The sequence below is a fragment of the Anser anser genome, assembly GCF_964211835.1.
Source record: "Anser anser genome assembly, chromosome: Z".
In the NCBI taxonomy this organism is placed as follows: Eukaryota; Metazoa; Chordata; class Aves; order Anseriformes; family Anatidae; genus Anser; species Anser anser.
The window spans coordinates 20273625-20299554 of record NC_139723.1 but is presented as its reverse complement, the minus strand read 5'-3'; the positions used below and the strand labels follow the sequence as shown (position 1 = coordinate 20299554).

General features: G+C 36.2%; 1 protein-coding gene across 10 annotated transcripts in view; it reads right to left on the bottom strand.

Annotated features, from left to right (window-relative positions):
* The window catches only part of PRR16 (proline rich 16), a 179624-nt gene that overhangs the window by 74406 nt on the left and 79288 nt on the right, over nt 1-25930 (bottom strand). The window lies entirely within an intron of this gene.

Below are 25930 nucleotides of genomic sequence, written 5' to 3'. Positions count from 1 at the left end.
TACTTTTTACAATTAAAAATATACTTAAATGATTCAGTGATGAGTACAGTGTTCACAATATTATATGAGCCTTGCTGAGGCTGTTTAAACTATTCAAAATTACACAATCTAGTGGTACATGTTAATATAGATGCTGCTTACTTTATAGTTAAAGCTGAATTTCATCAAAATAATTTTTTCAGAGCTTGAAGAAATGCTTTCTGGTTGCCTTACAGTCAAAAAAAAAAAAAACAACAAAAAACATAACATTTGATTTTGTGTGGTCTTGTGTGGAGCCAGGTGTTGGACTTGATGATCCTTGTGGGTCCCTTCCCACAAGGATCCATAGAACCATAAAGTTAAGGTTCTATGGAACTAAAGGCACATGGAAAGCAAAGGTGAAGGTGCAGAGTTTAGAGCTGAAGTTTGCAATGAGATACGCATTTTATTTGCTGGGCTTTGCAAATGAACTCTTTAAGATGTCTTCAAGATTTAGGTACTATTTTGTTTTCAGATATAGTATTTGTACTATTAATCATCCCGAGAGAAAGGCAGAGAGAAAGGAAGGCAGGGAGAAAGATCATCTACAAGCTCTGCAGCTGAGGTATTTCCAGCACTTTTGAAGGAAGTAATTGTTTCAAAGTGTGCCAAAATGCATTATTATGGATTTTTTTTTTAAGCAACAACTAATAATTTTTTGTCCTTATAAGACCATTAGCTCATGTTTTTGGCACTATTACCTGTTTTTGCAAATCCATTTCTGGTTAAATGTCATGTAGGTTATCATATAGCAAAACAGAAACACTTTGCTTCTCTGCAATCTGGTAAAATGAACATTGTGACAAAAGCAAGGAGTCAAATCCAGACTTACTTGACCTATTTAAATATGCACACACACCAGACAGCTTCATTTTCACAATGATTTTATGTCGCATTAGTCAATTCAAGTTCACTGAGCAGTTCCTTCTCTTGGGATGCAAGCACAGGCTAAGACACACCCACATTCAAAATACTGAGAAAACAGAGATGCAATTTAACTGCTTGGAATACTTCACCTACAGAAAGACATGAGGGCCCACTAGGTCTGTAATGCACTTACATTTCTGGTACTGCTGAGTGACTAAACGAGAATTTAGCTTTTAATCATTCTTAGTTGAGGTATCAAAGAGTTGTTTGTTAATCTGTTGTATCTAGCACCGTGGTGCTGTATTTTCACTGCTTGTGGTCCTGCCCCTCTACTGTGCACTCAGTTCAGATCCCTTCGCATCTGTGGCACACATTTCCCTTGGGGGTAGTTAGTTGCAGAAGGGTAGAAGTATGACTTATCAGAAGCATTAATTAAAGGCTGAAGGTGAAGTTCAAGAGGTCTGTTTACTTCAGTAAATAAATAGTTGCATTAGAGCAGGAAACTGCAGTAGTAGACTATATTGATACAGAAGGTAGAAAACAATTTCCAAGCAGATCTGCAAAACACAGTGAGTGGGGTCAGGGGCTGGGGAGAGCAACCCCTGTCCCAGCCTTGCAGGGCAGCAAAATGCTATCAAGATTCAGTGTAACTGCTGCAAATTACCATCAAAGATAAGGTCAGTGATGCATACCTTGGCATAAACAGCTGAGACATAGCCTTTGAAGGTTTGTTCTGGTTTTTGGCTTCTCTACTATGCATTTTCAGTTGAGTTAGCACGCTAATAAGAAAGTTACAGAATACTTAAAGCTATGGATAATAATTGTCTCTGTGGTGACTACGGCAATACGAAGAAAATCTGATCCAAACCTTACAAAGAGGGAAGTAAAAAAGCAACTTCTTGTTTGCTGGATCTTCCTTTCACATTATTTTCTGGAATTTACAAGACATGAATACATCCTCTCTCTCAAAACAACTTCTGCTCAGGTTAATTACGCAATCTCACAAGTACTAAATAATTTCTTTGATTGCCACCCACATTACTAATCTGCTTTGAAGAGTCCTCACGTCCAGTCCTTGTAATTCCCAATCCCTTTCTGATAATTGCAGGTCTTGTCACAGCAGGAATGAAATGTTTTGTACCTATTATGCTGAAGTGGTCCTTACATGTAAAGAGTGGGATTTTTCCAGTGCTGCTGGCAGGGTGCACAGAGAGACAATAGGAAGATAGATCAAGTGCCTGCTTTTCTCACTATGCTACAAAGGTCATCCTGGTTTGGCTTGATTTCAAATAAAAATGTAGCCCCATTATTAACAGAACATGGCTGATGAGAAGAAAAGAGGTTATGTACAACAGACCTTTGGTATGTGCATTAATATTTTACCACAAAACTCATCAAAACTCATCTGCTATTGCTATATATCACATAATGAGATAGCACCAAACAAATTGACAATTTGTTTAATTTGTTTTCCGGTGTATTAGTGAAAAACAAAACAACAACAACAACAAAAAAACACTATACAGGCAAGCTTTATGGAAGTACGGAAGTATATTAAGTATGTGTCTGATTTCATCATTTGTTTCTGTGTAGCATAACCGTGACATGCCACAGCTATCATCTAGACAGAACATAAGAGAAAAAAAGAACTTGAACTTACAAAGATTATTCTTAGTTCTACTTTACTTAATTTCAGAATACTGAAGACAAAAACACTTCTGTAAAAAAAATAACAAATATTGTTAGGTGTTGTGTTAAATTAAGAAAGATGTTTTACATTTATGCAACACTGTTTATCGTCTTACTCTTTACCTTTTCCTTATTTAGATTGTACACTCTGACAGAGGAGTTACGATTCTGTTGTATACAGACACCTCCCCCCTCCCCCGAATATGCACTACTTATTACCATTATTGTTCAACATATTATGTTACAGCAAAACAACAATGGCTAATCCCATTTGCTAATATTGTTGGGCAATAGGTTCCTTCCACAGCTAGAAAAATGAAACTCTAAATAGTCAAGTTTCAAGTGCAGATGTTAAAAAATCAAATATGCCTTTCATTATCATTTCCTTGTATTGTATGCTCTACAAATCTATTGGAAAGAAAACAAACAAACTAACAAAACCAACTCAAAATTCACCAAATCTAACTATATATTGTGGAAGATGTGTTTTAGATAATAGCTATGGCAAGCAGTTCTAGAAATTGGATATTTTCATGAGTAACATACAATTATATGATGTACTAGGGTATGCAACACTGAACGTCCCCAGTGGAAAAGCTGAACATGCCATGCTGTCTCTGACTGCCAAGCCCTTGCCATGTCCTCACAGATACTGATCATCACACCCATCGCACTACTTGTATCTTGCTGACATTCAAATACCACTTATACCTGTCTAATCTCTCAGGAAGTGATTTAAGTCACTTGTCCCAGATACCAAACTCAAAGAAGAAAGCAATACCACTTTCTTTAAATAAACAAATAAATCCAAAGTAAATATACATACTAAATGCATGAGTTACGGGTTGAAGTTCATACAGGAGTGGAGCCCACAGAACCTGTTACACAAAAGATGGATATAGTGGGTGCAGGGTAAGGAGAAGCTACACAAAGCAACAGCAAAACAGCCTTAGCGGCTAAGCAGTGTTATTCTTCAGTACTGAAAGATAAAACTTACTGATCAGGTTCAGAAGAATTTCAGGTTTCAGCTTTCATAAAATTATCCATCTCAAAATCACCATGTTTTGAGAGGATAAAAAAAGGTCAGTAAGATACCAGCCTGAAGAAGTCCCCACCAACACACTCACACTGTTTTCTATTGCCCTCCCAGGCTACATTTGTTGTGTTACTGTCTGGTTTGGTGCCCCAGGTTTCCATGCAAGCAAGTTAATAAAGCAAGCAAGTCCTACAGCAAGTTAATAAAGGGATACACAGTGTGTGTCAAATCACTATGACTCTCTGAAGCCATTATCTATCTATCTCTATCCATTTCAATGTCCATTTGCAAGGTTACTTAAATCATACACTATGAATTATCTGGTCCTGTCTGTCCTTGTTTGATTTGCCTGTTTGTTCCTAGGTCACAGAAACCCTGAACCCTCTCTGGTACCCATAAGTGTTTATATACTAGGAGTAAGAAAAACATTAATATCTCTTGACATAAAATTGTTCACAAATTCTCCATCAAGTATACTTTGCCTACAGTTTTTCTTTCCAAACCAACACAATTTCGCCTACCTAAGTATACACAGCTCTTTCCAGAAGTAAGGTCATTCAATTTCTGGCACTGAATTTCAATATGATTCAACTGAGACCAATGTGCTCACTGCCTACACAGCACACTGAAAACTGTAGCTTTAATTATCTGTTCCAAGTCATTACAGAAAATACTACTTTCTCCCACAACTGACTACAAGAATTTGTGGTAAGCATGTTTTCCAATATATGAAAATAAGGACTAGTATGGTATCTCAGTGACTAGCAGAAACAACAAGCTGCACGAACATGCTTTCATTTAAATGTGGATGTTACATAGAAATAAATTTAAAAAAACACACATGTTGCATCCATGTATGTGCATACTCACAGCAGAAAGGTAATGAAGCAAATGCAGCATAAAAATTGCTCAGCTTATTCATAAGCTTGCATTCTGTGGGCTGCCCTATGCAATTCAAAATTTCTAGCACATCTCACATGCAAAAGATAAACCTTAGACTCATAATAATTTAAGAAAAATGCTGGAATGCTACTTACAAATCAAGTAAAACACTTTCTGTTGTATTTATATATATTAAAAATCAGTTGATATCTGGGCAGCAAGAAGAATTACCTTTTTCCCAGTGGTTTATAGTAAAGGATAAATAATTAAAAAAAAAAAAAATTGAAATAACTGAATAATTAAAAAAATTATTGAAAAAATATATTTGAAAAAAATGGAAAAAAATGGAAAAAAAAAAAAAGCAGTAATACAGTTCTTCCATTGTCTCTAACAGCAGTAGAGCTACCTTTAATCCTTATTTAAACCCTGCCCTTTCAGAAAAGGGAATGCATGAAAATATAAACTAATAGATCCAGGTTGTGGAAATGAATCATTTGAGAAAAAAAGAGAATCTGTATTTTAGGCAGGATGCCATTGTTAAATTCATAATCTCATAAATTAATAAATTCATAACTGGGAGAGTTTACTGGTTCTTATATGTAAGACTTTGAGTTAAAAATAAACTCACCTTAGCTAGACATCCAACTGCATCTAACTTCCAGATTAATGTTTTTACTTACAGAAAGAAGCAAGCAATAATATTTTTACAAGTCCATCTGATGGCTGGAACAAAGTATGCCAACTTTCAAATATACAGGATCTTTATTAGGTAAGGAAAAAAAAAAAAGAGTAGTCTTGCTTTTACTTCTTTCCAGCTTTCTGCCTGGTTCAACACCTTTATACGTGGAGTCCCTTCTCTCAATAACTTGAAAACTTTGAAAAACAGAGGAAAAAAAAAAAAGAAAAAAAAAATTGGGTATTCCAAAGGCTTTACTAAACCCAGACATTACACTCCACTGTTTCATTTTGTGCATTCTACCAAAAGACATAAAAAATTAATACTTACAAAATCAGAAGTCAGAGGAGAAATAAATTATTTTTGTTATGAGAAATGAAGACATAGCAGTCTTCTATCCATGAGCAATGAAATACTCTGATCAAAAAAGCAACATTCAATGAAAATCAAATTAAATTCTATTTTGTGTTGACACACAGTGCCTTGTCAGATCTCCTGAAATCTATTATTTGAAGATATTGCAAGTCTCCTTTACACTGTCCACCTTCATCAAACTACTTTTAAGACCCTACATTGTTTTGATTAAATGTGTGAACAAAATTAAACATGCTTTTCATGATCTGAATGTCTGACATTTCACATACCTATTTGCTCTTCAGATCTTTCACTGTTATCTTTTGCCAAACAATCTCTCTGCAGCAATGGGTCCAGTACAAAATATTTAACATTTGAGCCACGCAAAAGTAAAACTGTATTAGTTCAAAGCATGTGTGACATTTACATCGGTCAACTTTTAAAGCAGTTACAGCTAAACTGAATAAAAATCACCTCATGAATATACAATAATAACAGAAAATTAATTATTTCTCCACTGAGCTCCTGTTCCATTAGCTGACACAAACTACTATGTTCATAAAGTCTATACACAGAGATTTGTAATTAGCTACAGTTGCCAAGACATCAGTATTCCAGATTGTACCAGTGTGAGGAACCAAAGTAACTGCACTGATAATATTAAACTAGCCATTAAAATTTTCATATTCAATAGCACCATGCATGTGCAGTGTTCACATAGCAAGTAAAAGTGCAAGAGCAATTCACATTTCCTGAAGCTTAGTAACCATTAGTAGTACCAAACTGTAAGAAACATGCTGACTCCTAATTTCATGTTTCATGCTCAATGTTTCAAAGCTACACATGTCATGACCTTCAAAGCAATGAGTGTATTACTGGATGGCAGACACTCCTCTTTCTTTCTAACATACAGTAAGATGAATATGCAAGAATGCATCTTTGTACGAAAGAATATAATGTACCTGCTTCTTTTGGATGTCTGATACTTAGAAACACAGAAGGACTGAACGGAGAAAATACTCATAGAGTGATTATAGCCATCTGAAAGTAATGATACTATACCTATCAGCCAGTTAACAATATATCCATATAATCTCTTCCTCACTTTTGCAAGCATGTTACCAACAAGATGATAGAGGGAAGACTTTGAACAGCCAATCTTCTAGAAGACATGCTGATCTTTAAATAAAACTTAAGCAAAAACTCTCCTGAGGATTTTAGGAATCCATTACTGCTAGAAATGGGAAAAAATGTTCACTGCCTGAATGCAAAGAGACTGTGAAATGCACTGTGCAGTCCTCACAGACCAAAACCTCCTTACCATACTCACCGCACCTGTACCAGCACAAGAGTCCGGTAACAGCACAGAGGCAACATCGAGCACCAAGTTTCAGACTACTTGCATGAACCACTTGCATGATACAGAGTTTTGCTGGCTTAACCACATTATTTAGATTCCTTCCTGACCTCTTCTGCCATCTGAGCCATGGAGCAAGCAGCACCATGCCAGCGAAGGGTAACTCTTGCTGGCTTGTGGTCTCCACTTTGCTCTATAGCCAGCTCCTCCATTGGGCTATGCTGCCACTGTGATAGAAAAGCCCCTGCTGCCACCAAAACAACAGCCTTAATGAAGGCAGGAGAATTTATTACAGCTTTGGAGTAAATTTAAGAAGGTATTCATGTGAACTGACATGTAAGGTGAAACTTCCAGTCTCAGGGTTTATGATGCATCATCAAGAGCAACACAATGTCTGCAAACTTTTGCCCACAACCCAGGAAACCCCAACTCTGGCCACCATCCTTTGCTTTCCATTAGTTCTGCTGAGATACCCAGGAGGTGGAACTGATAATCCTATCTTAACTGGCACCTCACTACACTTTCCCTTGCATTGCCAGTCTATCAAGTCTAGAGACATAACAGTGTGTTTTACAAACCCACAGCTCACGCTCAGGCTTTGTTCTGAGGGAGGATTCTCTAAACGTGTTTACTGAGTTTTGAATCTTAACCTATAGAAAAGAATTCAGATGCCTCAAATGAGAAAACTGTCTTTTTAAGGGTAAGAAAAATTCTAAAAATATGGTTTGTACTAACAAAGACTAACAAGTAGGCCATCTAATTAATTTTTTTTTTGAAAGCCCTAAAAATTACATTGTTTCAAGATATACATATTATATATATATATATACACATTGGTTTGATAAACAATCATCAAAGAATTACAGCCATTTTTGACCTGTTTATCATATAACGTAACTTTCTCCATGAGAAGAGAAGATGTATTTCCATTATCTTGGTTTAATGGGTTCAGATTCAATATTGCTTTTGATTTCTCTTCATCAGATATATTTGCACTAAATACTATTTATGATAAAATATAATTTTGTTTTGACTGACTACATGAAAGTCACAAAAAGAAAAACAAAACGTATTTTCATGCTTGTAATTGTTTGTAATTCTTCCTGCTGCTGCATAACTTTATTTTCAAATTTATATCAACTTAACAAGAGTGATGCTATGTCACAGAAAGCAAGAGAGTAAATACATTTTAGGCAGATTTTATGTAGATAGAAAAGACAGCTCTAGAAAGCTGCAGGTTGGTATGGACTACTTTTATTCACTCCCAAGGACTGAGTACCTGCTTGTAAAGAAGTCACAGAATTATTCAAGTTCACACATCAGTAAAAATATTTATTTTGTCAATGTAAGTGTTTGCCCTGGTACTTTTCTTTAGAGAATGAGAGAAAAATGATCACTGGAACATTATACTTCTGCTCCTAGAAATGATGGTCTATTGGAAAATATTATTATCTGGGTTTATGTCTTTGCTAAGCTTCTTACCGTTCAAAGAAGATTTACATGAACAAGACTAAAGAGTACTCAGAACAGTGATTACTATTTCCTTTGATAAGGAGAGACATCCAAACACTAGTTAATTTTTTAATACATCTCAATGGTCAAATGGCATTTGTGACATGAATGAAAATGAAAATGATTATCACATTTACAGAAAATATTATAAACATGCATTCACTATTCACAATCAAATTAACCCAGATAATAAAGAGAACAGGCAGTTTAGAAAAAACAGGCTTTTTTTTTTTTTTTTTTTCTTAATAAAGCTTTATGCTGAATTCAGAAATCAAACAGTTGACATTTATAAACAAAAGATCTGGACCTCTGTTTCAGTGCACTTGGCCCAACAGACAATGTAACCACCCAAGGATGACTGACTTTCCACTGATTCACAGCATATCCTACATTCCTGACTTTAGCATCCTGGAGCAACACGGTAAAATCCTTGGTGACAAACAGCTCAGGACTGTCTGTATACCACATTCTCCTGACCTAACTCCTGCATCACATAAGGCAACTGCAGATCCAGGAAATTCACAGGAGTATTAGAGTGCTGGCATAAAGCTCAAAACTTGCTTCATCAAACAGACCCCCTGGCTGAGATTTTGGTGATGGGCTGGGGCATGTCCAAGGATACAGTTTGTGTTCCTCTGTCAATTCCCTGGAAGTTGAACTGCTTTCAAAACAAAAGTTTAGTAAACCATTTAGAGCATTTCATCCTTACTGAATGCACTACCTCATTTTAAAAACATTAACTTGTACCTCATTTCTCCAGTGTATGACAGCTGCACTTAAAACAGATTTATTTTTCCACTTATATGCATATTGTATACATACTTTGTTATGAACACTCTCTTACAGACAAACATATACATAAACACATCGTGTAGTCTGTTAATTTTGTGCAAAAGGTTGCAAAATAAAAGTCCACAGAAGCACACAATGCATATAACCACACCAATTAACAAAGAATTAAACATAAGAAAAAAATTTATGTTTGTAATGGTGCAGAACACAGGGTCTCCCAGAAATTATTTCACTGCAGTAATGAAAAATAAAATAAAATAACCCATTTCGAAGATATGATCTCATTTTTCTGAGTGAGCCCAGTATAGCACATACATAATCTGCTCAATGAGGCAGCAGATTAAATCATTTGATATCACCAATAAAGAAATAGTTGCTAAATTGTTTTTTTGAAATGAATAGCTTCCAAAAAGAAGTCTTCAAATTAGTAAAACACCAAATATATCTAAGTATCCCTTTACATAAAGCAACCCCAGTCTAACTCCCAGATCTGCTCTGTAAGGACCAGGCTGCTGAATAAATTCAAGGAAATCATCAGGGGATTTAAAGGGAACAAGTTGATGTGGATGTGGGGGGATACTGGCGGGGCTGGTGTAGCAGCTGAAGTGTGGAGGAAACCCACACTTTCACACGTGCTACCTGCACCACCAGCAGTTCTCTGGGCACACACCCATATAGACTATAAACCTAATTAACTGCCAGAAAACATGAAATCCAATTGTGCCTTTCAAATGCTAACAGAAGAGGAGTGAGTATGGCGGGATGAATCATTTACTGTGACAAGAGGAATTTGTACAGCCCCAGCACAGGAAACAGGGAAAGAGGAAAGGAACAGCCCTGCTCTGTACAAGAGTTAACAAAACTAGAAAATTTTCTGGGTTTGTCTTTGTGCATCTAATTGTACAGAAAACACTGAAAGTATATGCAGTGAGGTCAACCAAGGGGAACGCTTGTAAAAAGCACTGCAGATTGCAGCATTTAAAAAATAAGCTTGGTAAAGCACTAACAAAATCTTATGCAGTAAAATGTTATGCAGGAACACCACAAATGACTTAATAAGCTTGATTTTCACAGGCTGAGGTCAGAGCTCAGTGTTGATTATTGCATGACTAGTTTTATGGTAACAGCATAAATTATTGCAATTCCATGTTTAGATCAGTACTCTGAATTCACAAACAGGCACTTATTCATTCATAAATACTTGTGATTATAAATGACCTATTTACTCATGAAAGTTCATGAAAAGAAAATTCAATGTATTCAACTTTGGAAATACTAAGGATATTAGAATAGAATTTCCCTTAAACACTCAAATTACAAATGCAGAATAAAATTTGTTACTCAGAAGCAATGCTTGATTACTGCCCACCACGGAAAAAACCACTCAGACTAATCTTTTATTAATTCTTGGTGTTATTGCCTGTTTCAAACTAGAATGGCAGGCTGGAATGGGATGGGATGGGATGGGAAGGGAAGGGAAGGGAAGGGATAAGTAGACTAAGATTCTTCAGCTGGGAAAAGCTGAAGGAAGAGAGAAATCAAACTGCTATTCAGCAACACCTTGGTATGAATGACTAATCTTTTTCCTATTCAGCAACACCAAAGTAAAGATTAGTCACATACATAATGCAAAATGTGAGGATCATTAAATGAAAGTATCAAGACGCAATTTCAAGACACGGAGTATCTGGTATTCTTGTCTTGGCTAAAATCAGACATTCTTGAAGATTTCCTGCACTCTTCCTCAGGAAATTCATTCTTTAGAAAAGCTAAACTAGAACTGGAAAGTTTTCAGCATAAACATTTCCAACGTGTTCTCCCTGACTAAATACTTTTCAGGAAAAAAAAAAAAAAAAAAGTGACACAAACAATACTATAATTTAAGAAACTGCTAGGTTACCCTGTTAATTTCTGACCGTACATTATCCTCTTATCCCTCCACCCAAAAGGAAGAAACTTGAGTTCTAATTGTTGAATAAAGCTGGGTCTTTGGGTAACTAATTACATATAATTAAGGAAATATAACTTAATGCTTGACCTGAGAATTCAAGAGTCACACAGTCCTCCTATGTGAACAAATGTGAAAACATGCAACAGGAGGAATTAATAACCAAAACGTGAGAACTGAAATGCAGGTAACTGGAACAAATTTCACACAAAAATATTGTCTCCAGATGACACTCCTTTGGACACTTCAACAGAAAGAATAACAAGCTGCATTGTCAAGAAATAAGACAATGTGTGACACTGACTTAACTGATGTGTCCAGCTGTCCTCATCAGCAACTCTTCTCAAGCACATGCACCCTTGAGACAGGTGTCCATTGTAAAGGGAAGAACACGTCTGGGTATAAATTAAGATGCTAGCATTGAAGAATCAAATATACATGCATGCAATTAAAAATTACCAACTGATACTCTACTTTTGTTCAGATATAATGTAATACAAGTAGCTCATCAAGATGAAGTATGTGCCATTTCAGTTCATCTACAGTATCAGCACATTCAGAAAAAAAAAATCATATTAAATAAATAGTCCAAAAAATACCATTTGGATGCAAGAATAGCACTTCTTATAGTACACTTGCTTTATTTATTGTACCCTTTGTTCATGTAAATTAAGTCACATTTTAAGGGAATACAATTATTCAATGAAGAAGTGAACATATACTTATACTTTTCACAAACTTTCAATTGTCTGCCTTCAGAATAAGTGACTTGCTAGCACAAAACAAACTAATTTTCCTGCCATTTTTTTTTCTTTAATAAAAAGGAGGATATGGAAAAAAAAATAGGGATTTTTTAAATTTTATTTAAAGCAACCTGCAAGCTTTTTAGAAGAAAAACTGTACATGCTCCTCTCAGAAATATGTGCTGTTACTTAAATCCCTATGCCCTTTCCTTTCAGGTTTCTAATTTTTCCTCTCTCTCAGGGGAGACTTTTAATGTAAAATTGGGCCACAGAACAATTGAACACTGGAAATCTAAATCCAAGGCACTGTGCTCATCTCACTCATACAGCCCCTATTTAATTAAGAGACATATTTTAAAATAAAGTAGCCTTGAATGATGACAAACAAGTCTAATTTAAGACCCTTTAACCCTTCATAGCATACTTTTTGCCTGAAATTCCCTAACAGTTCAGGTAACAGCAATCCAGAGATTATTCTATTCAATGCTGTCCTCTGTCCCAAGGCAAAGCATACACAGCTCCTTCCACCACTGAAAATTCACATTTTGCCTCATAATCAGGAAAAGCCACCCCAATGTTACTCTGAAATAGGGAAGTACCACTTATTTACCAAGAAAGAGGTCCCCACCTGTTTCTTTCAAAGAAATACAAAATTATTTCTTCTTCCATAAAGAAACTAAAACAACACCTGCATGTGCATTAAGAGTCGTTCCTTTTGCTAGGATGTGCAACAGCAGTATGCCATTTCCCTTGCAGATTCAAGTCCAAAAAACAATTCACTGGTACTCTTTCTCAGTAATAACAGTATTTTTTATGAAGCTCATGCATATAAAGCAATAAGGCAGAAGCCTTGGAAATTTTACCTTTTGTTTGGAATAAATGTCAGGCGTAAAAAGCCTCAGAAATATCAAAAGGTAGTATTATACTAGGGATGATTTTAAAAAGAAAACACGGGAAGGCATCATATACAAAATCATTTTTTTGAATGTTCACTGTTATGTTGTATTTCTTATACCTAAAAATATACATGGAAATACAGTACGTATAATCCCAAGGAAGTATTTTTGGATTTAAATTCTCATTCAAAAGCCATGTAAAAAAAGCCATATAAATCAAGCTCCACAAATGTATACCTTGTTGCAGATATATTGCACAGGATATTTTCCCCAAATCCACGTGGTTTGCCATTTAAGCAATAGCAACTGCAACACAGGGCCAGCTTCAGCTATGTGAGGGAGGACTGAGAGGTCAGCAGTGCCTTTCTGTGTCATCTCAGACTGGATGTACTGAATTTAAAACCACACCTGCCACATTGGATCTTACAGAATAATTTTAGAAAGGAGCAAAATTTTATCATAACTCTTTCATTTTTAGTCTTTGTGACAGAAAGGATGTCAGTGCTCTAATTACCTATTTCCTCATGCATATAGATGAAAAAGTAAAAATAGCAAAGCTGAATAGTAATGATGAAGCGTCTAGGGAAGAGCAAGGGAGCATTCACTCCAGTTTATTTTAAAATGCTACATATCTACAGATTGAAGACACAGGGACTGGGGAACAATTTACTCAGCTCACTGTTGCCTGGGATTCTATGGCGATACTTTTGAAACATGACCAGAAAAATGTTATTTTATAAAACTTTATGAAACACGAGTTGATGACATGAAGAGAGAAAGACACTGGGAGCTTGGAATATGTTTAATTTTCTCTCCCAGGTGTCTTCCACACATATTCTGGAAGGACAATAATTTCCTTGCCTTCATCTTACAGTTGGTGAGTTTCAAGCTACTCTCTCGATCAAACATCAGCACTTCTATAAACATAATTTCTGTGTTTCTTCCATTTCATTGTTGCGCAGCAGAGGGTAAGAAATGTGTTCCTCCTTAAACATTTGCTATGTACCCTTGGTAAAATGAAAAAAGAGAGCTAGTGTTCTCAACTGCTATTTGCTCTAAGCCTCTTAAGAATTCCCATCTGCTAAGTGTAAGAATTATTTTTACAATTATGTGTTATTCCTTTTCATGTTGTCCCCTGTTTTCAGTTAGTAAAGCAAAGCAACTTTTAAGATAAAACTATTCATCTTTAAATGTCACAATTGAGTAATACAATCCTCTGGGCAACTTTTCCATGAAATGAAGAACAGAATACCTTGACGTAATGTACGCATAATTCAGATTGCAAACCAATCAAATAAAAAAGCATTGAAATTTTAGTAAGGAAGTCTCTCTACTTCTTCTATGGAAGCAGAAACTTTAAAATACTGCATTTTGATGTTTAACATGTACTTTCTGTCACTTTTAGTTAACGTAGGTATCACTGTTACTGAATGCAAGTACCACAATAACCTGATGAAAAGAAACACAACATTTAACACACCTGGAGACTGATACTTTGACCACTGTGGTCTGTGGTAGGAAAAGCACGACATATTAAATGGTATGAAGAGCACTGAAGCATTCAAACAAATCAAACAGATAACTTCAAACTGTACAATCTTTGCTCACATTAACTGACTTGACTGAATAGGTATCTTAGTCCTTACTCACATGACGATGATTGTAAGATAACAAAAGTTGTATCTGCATGGCTGAGACCTCTTAAGAAAGAGCTGGTCTTTCCGCATTGTCCTATTTTGCCTGTAGCATTGCTTTCCTTACATTGTGTGAAAAGGCAAGACTCATTTTTCTCTCATCTCTTAAGAATGTACTTAAACTCAGATTTCTAAAATAATATTGATTGGAAATAACCTCTCAGGAATGCTGCCTACTCTCAGAGGCTGGCTATGCATTCAGAAATGTGAACATCAACCTAAAGGACTATCAGACTAAATAGGAATGCAAAAATTGATAGTCAGAACTATTTTGAACACTGTAACTCAAAATGAAGGAATTCTTAGCTTACGTTAGAATCAACAATCTTTGTATGCCATTGTAAAATTATCCAATTAATTTTTCATGCACGGAAATAAACTGCCCCATGAATCTCTTTACTGAAAAGGCATTTCTAATTTAAAAATTTCAAGTGATATAACTGAGCACATATATTTATAAATGGGGCCTGACAGCAATTATCATCCTTGATACAATTTATTATTTGGCATTATGTATTATTTGACCTCTACAGAGAGGTCAGCTATTCCAGTTTCTAGAATTAAAGGCATGAACTTCTCATCAAATAACATTGAACAACTTTAATTTCTCCTCATAGCTGCGGGCACCGTAACAAATGGATTTAGAAGAGTAGAATGCAATTTCAGCCAGATGCCAGAGGAAAACAGGCTGTAATATAAATTCAGATTATTTACTATTTGCTTATGTTTAATTTTACATGAATGGGGAAGCTTATTTTCAAGCTACAGTAGATCTCCTTGCAGCTGAAATCCACTGGGTTTCTGTACTGGGGCTGAATAATGGACATTTCCTTCAGTTTCAGCTGATGACATGACACACTTAGCTTCCCATCCCTGGTTCTTGGTTTGTTGTCCAGCACTATCCACATACCACAGGCTTTTACTGTTTCCTTTCCCCAAACCCGACATACTCCCTCAATGCATAAGTACAAGCTTTGAGACTTAAGGAGCAGTATAAATATATAGATGAGAAAAACACAAGACCTAGATGTAATTTCTTATCTCTGTTCCTATCTGTCCTGAAGTACATTTACAGGTTGAGCCTTGATTCTTCCAAGCAGCCCATTTCTCCCTTTTCTATTTGTTCTTCTGCATGACTTCTCGTTTAAAGTCTCTCTTTTCATTCTCTCTCTCCCCCACTTTGTTCTGTAGTTCATTTGCTTTTCTTCCCCTTCAAAAACGATGGAAATCCTGTCCTTTTCCTTTTGTCAGATATGAAAAATCCCTCTCATCCAGTTACATGTTACTTAAGTTACTTCTCTTAGAAAGGAGTCTTTAAAATCAGAAACCTCCTTGGCCTGCACCAGCAGTCAACACTGTGACAAGCAATGTTTCTAGTTCCACAGAAGACAAATAAAAGATTAGCAGCTTTTTGTGAAAGCTGAAAAATTTAGACTGAAGACAGAAAACCAAGAACCAACACATTTAACCAAAGTTCACAGACTGACAAATGGAGAAAGTCTTGAAACCACACAGTTATCAAATTTTGCAAACATGCATTCACAATTATTACAAATGACAAAACACAAGGTAAAACATGCAATTATAAAGCAATGATAAGGCAGTGGGAAAAAAATTCAGGTGAAAGGTCTTAAACACATTCTTCACTTTTCTTCAAACGAGTATGAAATACCAGAAGAAATCCCAGCTTCCTAGAAAGTGGAGACAACAGGGAAGTTTTACCTTTAGAGTGCTTGTTGGAGGTGTGCACTGGTGAACCATCTGTGCTGCAAAGTAAAGGAGCTGTACGAGGAGGTCAGAAGCCTAAGCAGCACCAGACGTGACAAGAAAGAAATGTATCATGTCTCCTTCCAAGACCCTGTAGCTTCACAGGCATGAACCCCTGAAGGTACTGAAGCCAAGTCTGACACTGGATGGGACGAAGAAGGCTTGAAGTGCCTGACTCCTGGCACCAGGTAGCTAACTGGCTGGAAAGGCAACTTTGCAGAGAAAAGGAATTGGGAGCCATAGAAGACACCAAGCTGACCACTAACAAGCAGTCTGCCTTTACAGCAACAAAATCCAGCAGGCTTCTGGACTGCATGAGCCAGAGTGTTGCCAGCAGGCCATGGGAGGTGATCCTTCCCTGCTGCTCAGTGCTGGTGAAATACATCTGTGGCATCCACAACAAAACAGTGGGTCTTGTTGTGTTTTGTTTGTTTGTTTGCTGTTGTTTTGTTTGTTTGATTGTTTGTGTGTGCATGGTAACTGTTACTGAGAAGCCTTCCCATCAACATGGCAGGAGATGCTGCCTGGTTGAACAGAAACTTGACAAAAGACGAAATTCTAAGTATTTAAGCTGTAAGAACAGAACACATACAAACTAGTTCTGCTAAATGCTTTATCCTTCTAAATATAGTTTTAATACTATTATTAGCATTAAATGCTCAAGAAGCAATGCTGATAAATGCAGGGCTCTCCATGTATGGTACTGTGCTGTGACACTGTAAGAAGCAATGTGTCCCATAACATTATAGGCACTGGCTTCCTTTACATACACTGCAGTAGGGTGGAAGTGACCTAGATCCAGTGTTCTGTCTCACACAGGATCCTAACAAGCTCTGATAATCACAAGAGAGGTTCAACAGAGAGGGCAGGGGACAAGCCTTGATTTATACTATAGTAAGAAGAGACAGAGACACCTCGGTACAGAAACAAAATCAAACTAAATTTTAATTCTGCCACTCAACTGTGATATTATAGCAGTGTCTTCCTCTCTGAACAGTTGAGATGAAAACACTGACAGCATTTTGTACAAATAGGTATTATCTAAAATACCTTTAATCACATAACAAAAATGGATTAATCTCATGCATTTTTCTAGATATTCACTGCTGACTGCCATTAGAAACAGGTTTTGAGCTGGATATAACCTTACCAACCACAACTCTTCTCATGTATCAATTTAGAATGCATCAAATTTGAATAAAGTTTGGGTTACAGTTTTGGATAAATACACTCAATGTCAGCTATTATAACAAGAACCGATGCTCTGTACATTCAAAAAGTATTTAATTTGAAAGGCATCTTTGGAGTGTTAATGCACTCCGCATTTAAAGTCAATCATAAACCTAATCGTTCTTTAGCCAACCCAAACTGATAAAACTCATTCTGACTGACTGGAAAAAGCTTTTTTTTTTGAAGGCTTACACTGCCTAGAATGTTTTGGATATTGGACTATACATTTCTTGGACCTAACTCAGCTCCTGACTTTGTTTCCTTGTTTCTAAATAATTGCTACAATCATCTTCATTGAAAAACAAAACAAAACAAAACAAAATTATTTTTACTTAATACTACTTTGCAGAACTCAAGAGACAACCTGTAGTGGGGTCCATTGATGTCAGAAGTGGTCTAAATTCTGCCACAGATAAAAATTTGACTCCCACATTCCCTCTCAGACGATTGAATAAAGTAAAAAAAAAAATAATAATAAAATCAAACAAAAAAAAACCAACAACATAAAATCAAGAAGAAATTTCTCTAAAATCAATGTTGTTTCATTTAGCTTAATGATAACTCACTACATACAGCAACTGAGGATCAGACCTGATGTCTCTTTTAAAAAAATTTTACTTGTCTTCTGTGGTCTGGCACAGAATGTAATGTAGCCTCTAAGTATAATTAAGCATTAATATGAAGATCTTAATTTATCTCTCAGCCCTGTGGATAGAAACTCCATATATGTGTTAAGACTTAGAGAAAAAAAATAATCAAGGAATATGGGAGTATTACTGTAGACTCACATTTTAAGATGATTAAAGTATCTTGTACAGCATGTGCCTGTATTGCTATTCCTCAAAATGATCACAATCTCTCAATATTGAAATTTAATTCTCTTCCACTTCATTTTGACAGCATAGGAATTCTTGCATGCCTAACCCATATCCATGAGTTCTTAGCACATGACCAATACCCCTATTAGCAGATAATATGAAAATATCTTTCAGGCATACTCTCTTCCTTTGACTATAGTCTAATTTCTCCTTATCAAAGAGCATTCAACTGGCTTCCAATGTGCTTGTTTTGAAAGACTATCTTAGTAACTGAAAAAAAATCTGCAGTTTTTTTTGGTTGGTTGGTTGGTTGGTTGGTTGTTTTTTTTTGGGACAAGAAGGAAAACAGGTTCCATACATTGAATTAAATAGCTTCACTGAGGCTATTTGCTCATGAAAATATGAAAAGGACATACAATCACAAAATCTAAAAGCAGTATTGGTTCCTGAGTATAATACCACAGGTACTGCAAGATTTACCTAGAACTATCTTTGTTGAAGATCCTCACCAAGGTTCAATTAAAAATAAATTCTAAGTAAATTCTAAGGTTGGTTACAATATTCCTCAGATGTTCATCAATCTAATAAATGAAGGACTTTTAAAAATATGTAAATACTCCCTGATCTCTGGGCCACTGCTCCAGTTTCACCATCTTGGCTGTAACATTCCCTTTCCTAACACTCATTTAGAATTTCTCTCTTGTAATTTGTGGCCTCTTATCCTTGACATTGCTATGCATGTCTGAGAAAAGCCAGCTCCATTTTGTTCAAAGCTCACATTAGGCAGCAGCAGATGCTCACGAGGGACACCCTGCCCGCCCTCGTCCTCCTCTGCAGGAGAAAGCAGCACAGCTTCCCCAGTGACTCCTCACATCCCATGCACTCCATCACCTGGAGACCTTCCAGGCTCTGGCCAGCCTGTTGATGTCCTTCTCACACTGGGATACCAAAAATTGGACACAGGAAGCCCAGATGTGCTCTCAAACACACTGCAGCACTACAAGCCACTTCTAGCTTCAATGGTATTTTTTAATACTATTGAAAAATCAGCTTGCCTTCGGGTATCTGTCTGTGATTGGAACCCAACGTTAAGTTTAAAAATAGTTACAACCAACGTGTACTACCAGGAGTAATTCGACAGAGTGATAGAGGAGACTGGGAGTAGTGCCAGCTGTTGATTCTGAGAAAAATAAGTCATGTCTATAAATGAGTGATAAATACAAAGACTCTTCCTCAAGCATGCCTGCCAAACTGAATTTATCAACGTAGCATTTGTCAAGGAAAAAAAGAGAACAACAACAACAGTAAGCACCAAGTGTAGGAGAACCAATGTGATTTACAGAGGCAGTCAGCATCACCCTCCCTCAGGAACAAGAGAGGTGATTGCAAGAGCAGTATTCCTACGAATTGCTTTCACGAGCAGAGACCTCAGAGAGCACTGCTGAGCACACAAAAGACCTTCAGAGGTATTATGAAGCCAAAGAGCTTCCCAAACGCTCAGCAGCTTTAATGCTTTTACTAAATATTGTTTGTAACATGTTTTGCCAGCATTTGTTATATATGACTCGAATGCTACATAACTAAGAAACGATCCCTGTAACTATCAAGTGCTCAGTACCCTTGAGCATGTGACAGTCCTGGTACAACAGGCAGAGTTTAGGTATTGTTTTAAGAAATTCTGCTGCTTGCAAAGACTTGCAAAGAGATCCGCTACCCAACAAATAATCTCAAGAAAAATGAACTTCTTCTGTAAAGGTAAAACCCTTAGGCGTGATCTTCTAAGGATGGCACAGACACAAAGGTTTTGAAAAAGAGAAATTCTTGGGTAGCAATGACAAGTGATACAGTGTTAATGATTTTTAGTGATATTGTTTTCCATTTTTCAAAATAGGGTTTTGTTTTGTTTTGTTTTGTTTTATTTTAGTACTATGGTTTTCTGGGTTCTGTATGTTCTGGAACTGTTCAGAAACTAAACTGTTCACATTTCACATCAATAACTTATTGAGTACTTAAAAATATCTTGCTAATATACTGTTTCATGTTCTATATTTTACAGTAAAAATTATTTGTATGATAAGTTGGCGTATTATTGGAATTTCAAAGTACAGTTTTGTACAGTTATGGTCAATGTACTTCTAACTGCATAGCAACATCCATCCGTTCTTTTTGCATTTACAAAAAGTTCTTGAGTACAGACATAAATCTTTTCTTTCAAGAATACAGAAATTGCTAGGTGCAGTCAGCATTGGAAATTTTCAAACAGTTAGTGTTGATCAGCTTTTCAGCAGTTACAATCTTAAGGTGCTGACATAAAAAAAAAAAGGCATAATAATATTTTCCTTACATTTTGAATAGGAATGTATGCAAGTTACAGGCAGCTCTTCCATTTGTGAGCATGTGATTTTTCAAAAAGAAAAAAAACACAACACTTCTGCAACTTATTTCATTATCTGCATGTCTCTTGATTTAATACATTTAATATTTGTGGTAAAACAACATATTAGTGTTAATGGTTCAAATAATATACTATATTTAATAGATTAGCTTTGATATGTCCCCTGAGAGTTAGTCTGAATTTCTTTTTCCTGACTGTCAAACACATTTTATAACGTCTCTATCCATTTGTATTCTCAGAAAAAAAAAATATATATATATATGAAACATAACATATGTTTTTCAGACAAATTCTATTAATACAGCTTCACAGGATGCTGGTATGCAGCACAAAATTGGGTAATTTCAGTAAGAAGCACGATGCAGCAAGACAACAATTTGTGTTCAAAAAAAACAAACAACAAAAAACATATAAAACTCAAGCAAATACTGCTACATTAAATGGATGTGAATGGGGTAGGAGTCAAAATTCTGAGCTTTTAATTTGATATTCTTCTCTTATACTTTCCACCAGAAACATGTTCTATCCTTTCTCTATTTACTCTGAGGCTATCATAAAGCTCTCGTTCTCCCAGGCCAATGTGATTCCCGAGTTCAGCATCTTCTCTCCTGAAAAGCACATGCTTCATTTGCAGCTGAAATATGCCAAAATGTGAAATGCAAAGCTTTCAAGGTAATTAGGCTTCCAAACCTCATTGGACTGTCATTGCAACTGGAATATTATCCCATTTCAACCTTTGAAAGCCTTCCCTGGAAGATGCCGATTTACAGGGAGAAAGTTCCTAACTGCTTCAACACATTCATGTTTTGGCACTTCGGATTTATCATTTTCTCACATTTCCAATTTAATGATACTGAGACACTGAAGGAAAAGGCTTATGTCATGATCATTTAAAATCTGTAGGCCAGACTCCTAAAAATTCATTTCAGGGATATTAAATAATCTGGTATTACTACTTAATTCTTTTCTACCTTTAACCCTACAGTTACTGTTTTGGAGAACTCTCACAGTTAATCCTACCACCCAGAGCCATCATACACAATTATACCTAAGTTTAAATTACATTTTAGGATCTTTAAGAAACCCGTCACACACTCTCTCAGATCTCGCATCACTTAGATAGCTTTATTTTTATTAAATAACTGGTTTCCAAAGTTTTGTAACTACATTTTGTCACATTTTCCATAAACTTTGGATAATTAAAAATAGAAAGAAAGATAACAAAGAGAGCACACAAGAATTCCTGAGGAAGGCTTAGAACTACCAGTCTTTAATTTCAAAGACAAAATTTAGTCTGAGAGCAAGACTAGCAAGGCTTTTTATTACCTGAACTTAGACAAGGAAACATTAAATGCTCTTAGTGTCTGCTTTCCCTGAAATAAATTGCATTTTTATAGCCAGCATCTCAGAAACCTAAAAATTATTTATTTAATCATGTCGAAGATGTCAGCTACAGTGCTACTAGGTTTTGCTGTGTTTTTTTTTTAAATGTTCTCCAACATTGTTCCCATATTAATATTTTAAGAAAATGTTTATGAATAAAATAAAACCCTTTAAAGTAAATATATTGCATTCTGATTATGCTTCCTGCTTTTATTGAAGAAAACTTTGAGTCACAACAACAAAATCCTTAGCAGTGGTGCCTCAAAAACAGTAATTTAGAACAAAGGGAGTAGGAAACCTGTGATGAATCACCTGCAAGATCTTCATAATTCATCCCATTGGTGCAGGAAAGGGTCAAGAGACTTTACGCTCCACCCCTAGAAGATCTACAGCAAACAATGTTCCTGCATTTCATTAAAGACATTTTTTCTCTACCTTATATTCTTCAAACTCATACGCAATGTCTTTTTCTCATATAAAGGAATCCATAGATTTGAAAGACAATTTCATAATTATCTTTCTGTCTAATTGTCTAATTTGTCTGGGGAGACAAACTAAGAGTCAATTCACATACCATCAGCTAACCTGAATAATACGGACACATCAAAACTTAGGGTTCTGGGTTAGACTTTTTCAGATATGAGAGGTGTAAATTTTATTTTTAAGTGTTACCAACTGTCTTGTGCAAGTATGCCTGCCCCATTTACAGCTGGGCTAAAATGTGACTCCTTTAGTGCAGTCTGGTTAGCTGTTTCTCATCTGCAGACAAAGAAAAAACATGTGGCACTATCTGCCTTTTTCCCCTACCCCATGCACTTAAGTTTTTTTCCTATAATATGTTAGCGGATCCACTATTACAATGCGAGTTCAGTTTTAAAGTACTGTTGGATGAAAAGTTGTTTTATTATAGTTCAGCTCCTCCCAATTCAGACATGCCCTATTTCAGTGAAAGCACAATTTCCTTAAAAGGCTTTCAGAGAACGGTAATTTTAACATTACGCTTTATCTGCTGTAGGACACTATCCTTAAATGGCTATATTCATTTTAGAAAGAAAATTCTGTTCTTCTTAACATAAGAAAAGCAAGGAACCAAACAAAGTCAAGGCAGAGATACCATGGGAGAAAAACAATTCAGAAATTCTGTACGGTGAGGATGGTCAAATGAGATTCAAGTTTCATCCCATGTAGAAACTCTGGTTATGAATGACAGATGAAAAAAACAACAACAACAACAAAAAACAACACATTCTGGGAGTTTATAATCAGCACGAAGAAAATAAATGAAATATATTTTTTATAAACTAAAATCATTAATAAACAATTTTAATTGTACAGATGCATACAAAAAAAAAAAAAAAAAGGAAACTATTCTATTAAGTACTGCTTTTGTTCCTGTGATACCATTATCTGCTGTAAAGTTCAGGGATCCTTTTCCAACCCCCTAACAGGGATTACACCAAAATATATTGGTATACAAAGTTACTAGACCGAAGTTATACCAAACTAACTTAGTGTAAGAAGCAGACAAAATTGCTCTGCTACCCAGTATGAATTTTCTGCTCAGTCCTCTGCCACCTCTAATCTCTTCTTTACTAGACCTGGTTCTCCATTTCTCCCTCCCCACAGAGGCATAACAGCATCTATACAGTTCAGTATATAATGAGAAATTAAGTTTACAATTACATAAGACATGCTTAAGATTACTTACACTAGGGACCTTGTAATTTAATTTTGCTCTAACATACTTATGAAAGACTGCAGCTGAAAATATGTAACAAAAATAACATAAGGAAGATTAAGATGCTGAAAGTCTCCATGAATGAAGACATACGCATAAACTCATCGTCAATACTTTCAGTCCCTCCAGGGTATTAAAAAGATAGGGTTAGGATTAATAAATGTAGGGCTAGTAAGAGTATAACACGTGAGGGTTTGCTTACGCTTGCAAGGCTTTCTCTGTGCCATCTACACAGAGTACAACACTCGCTGCAGGACAAAACTCTCCTCAGAATCCCAGAAATACCAATCACAATGTCAGCTATACAATATGGCAGGAAACGTCTGCTCTGGATCCATTTTCTCTAAAGAAGAGTGCCTGTAATGATCATACTCACTTGGACTCATTAGCAGTTTCAGAAAAACTAGAGTTAAAACAAAGAAATTCTACCAAGTCATAAACTTAAACTTGCATTATAAGAATAGAAACAGGCTGGCAAACAGAATAATACATAAACGCACTCTTCATCTGTGCTTTATAGCATTAAGACTTCCAGCTTCCTCATATCTAAGGTGCAGCAGGACTAGTCACCAGGTATATAATTTGGTCTGCGTAACTACCAGTCTTTTTCCAGTCTTGTCCTAATGCTAGCTTGAAAGCTAACGACTTACTCACCACTCTGCTGTCCTGCCTTCAAGCATTTCTAGTCTCTGTGTTCAGTTTCCTATCCTTTTTTTTTTTTATCTCGGTGCCCCACTTTTTTGCCAATATTCAAAAGGTTTTTTTAGATCTACTTCTTTTTATATCAAATGTGTTTTTCCTCTTCCTGTTTAATAAAAAAACGTAACTTTGATGATGCACATCTGCTGTGTCTAGTGTCTTTGATGTTGAGTTGCATGCTGGAAATGGCAGAGAGATTTTGTGAGACTTTTATTACCCGACCTCTATCAGCTTTTTCAGTTTCTTCACAGTTGGCTTTCATATTAATTCAGAAGATCTCCTGACAGCTAAGAATTCTTTAAGACTGTTATACAACAAATTACTCATCATATGAAATATGCATTGCATATGCTTTGTATTGTTGCCCTGTAGCCTTGTGACTACAGTATCACCATTGCTAGTCATTGATTTCATACTGATTCTGAAAGGCCTCGGGACTTGTCAAGGTTTGCCTGAGTATGTCTTGGCTTGAGTGGAGATACATTTTAGCTGGTTTGGCTGTAAAGGCAATTTGTTTTCAATGCCTAGATGTGTACCATCTATTATGTTTTACTAACCTTTACTACTATACTTTGCATGGCATTTATATAGCTAGTAATAACAAGCTACATATAATTAAATATTTATGACCCTGGCATAATGATGTAATGTATAAGGACAAGAAAAAAAAAAAAAAGGCCAAAAAAAAGCACTGTGTTAACAACAGCAGCCTCGAGAGTATGGGCACTGAATGATTAAAAGAGGGGGCACAGGATGACAGTGGAGATCCCATAGCCATAAGCAGCTCCCCAGCCACCAGTTAAAGACATTGCAAATGTGGGAACTGGGTAAAACATTTTTTGAGGAACAACAATGGGAACAAAGATCAGCTAACCAGCATACATAAAATCCACCACAGACAGCAAATTCAGATGTAAAGTGAAGTTACAGACCACTGAAAATGAGCCTGGTGTAAAGTGTACATGAAGCTCCCCTAAGAACTCAGAGAGAGGGAGAAGATACAATCGATACCACACTTCCCTAGGCAAAAAGGAGGAAGAAACCTGTACCCCTCATGGCACAGGATGAGGGTGTTGGCAGTTTGCTGCACCCGCACAACCCACCAAAACTGAAGGCAATGACCTGAAGGACCACACAACCCTCAGGGGTGGAAGGATGAGCACCAACAAAAAGGGGAGGCAGGAGGAACGGTGTACATAAGCATTTTAACAGCATTGTAGATTGTGCTGGTCTGCTACGGAGCACAATATTATTTCTCCAACTGCACAGCAGACTCATTTTTCCTGATGGGCTAACTGCAAAAACAACTGTTTTTGAAGAATCTGTGTGAAGTCATTACCTTGGTATCAGGTTCCAAAATCTTTACACCAGGAAAGAATTTGGTACTGTTTCTGAAAGATGGAAATTATCTACAATTCAGCTTCTCAGTTGCAAAG